General features: G+C 44.1%; 1 protein-coding gene across 1 annotated transcript in view; it reads left to right on the top strand.

The window, feature by feature from the left end:
• Positions 1-445: 445 nt before the first annotated feature.
• The window catches only part of LOC133496678 (exostosin-1), an 80,566-nt gene continuing 79,864 nt past the window's right edge, over positions 446-1,147 (top strand). The window contains exon 1 of the mRNA XM_061812530.1: positions 446-899. The gene's annotated coding sequence lies outside the window, so the exon portion shown is untranslated. The remainder of the gene's footprint in view (positions 900-1,147) is intronic.

Here is a 1,147-nt window from a genome sequence, read left to right as displayed (position 1 = left end):
AGGTCCAGCTGGAGTTCTTCACCGGAGCCGACAGATTCCGCGGTCGCTTGTGCCCAAGCGCCATCTAGCGTTCACGTGTGGAACGTACATTTGCACGTTTACACACGATCGCATCATGTACTGGCATCATGTCCATCCATCCATCCATCCATCCATCCATCCATCCATTTTCTTGGCCGCTTATCCTCAAAAGGGTCGCGGGGAGCCCTGGAGCCGATCCCGGCTGTCAACGTGCAGGAGGTCGCCAGCCAATCGCAGGGCACATCGAGACAGACAGCCACACTCACAATCACACCTTGGGGCAATTTAGTGTGTCCAATTAATGTTGCATGTTTTTGGGATGTGGGAGGAAACCGGAGCGCCCACCCGGAGAGAAGCCACGCGGGCACGGGGAGAACATGCAAACTCCACACAGGTGAGGCCGGGATCGAACCCGGGACCTCAGAACAGTGAGGCCAACGCTTTACCAGCTGTGCCGCCCCTAACATCATGCTTTTGGAAAAATAATTTCAATGCATGTCATCTTCGATATTTTGGTGTGTATTCATTTACTTGTATTTCTTTTATTTACAGTTGTGTGTATTTATAAAATAGGTATGAAGCAAAAATTTTGAAATTAATATACTTTTACAAGTTGTTTTCTTTTAAATATAAGTTTTACAAGTTGAACAAAAACACATACACACAAAAAAAATTGCGTTTTTTCACGTCTATGACAAAAAACTTTGAATCCTGAATTCCCAGGACACGTGAACGCACCTGATGGGTGAGGCCAGGTGGTCGCCCTTTTCCGAGTAAAAAAACAAAAAACAAACAAAAAAAAAGTCCACCTTGATGGCGGCGTCGTCGTCGTTTGAAAGGAGCCACTAAACCTACAAAAAGGCACCCGGAAAAAAAAGGTAAAAACAAAAGAAAAGGCGATTCTTCATGCGTTCAAAACCAAACGAAGAATTTCGCAATCATGTTTACAACTCGAGTTGTGTGCCAAACTTTCTTGGCGTCACCCAGACTCCTTAAAAGATTCGTTTTTTGTTTGTTTTTTTGTTAACATCGTATCGTTTTAAAATGCTCAAATGTCCACAAATTTGACAACCAAACACAATGTAGTAGAAAGTCCATCTATTCGGCGTCTAGTTCGATCACCATA

This window comes from Syngnathoides biaculeatus, chromosome 23 (assembly GCF_019802595.1).
Source record: "Syngnathoides biaculeatus isolate LvHL_M chromosome 23, ASM1980259v1, whole genome shotgun sequence".
Classification (NCBI taxonomy): domain Eukaryota; kingdom Metazoa; phylum Chordata; class Actinopteri; order Syngnathiformes; family Syngnathidae; genus Syngnathoides; species Syngnathoides biaculeatus.
The sequence above is the reverse complement of the archived record's forward strand: the minus strand, read 5'-3'. Positions and strand labels throughout refer to the sequence as shown.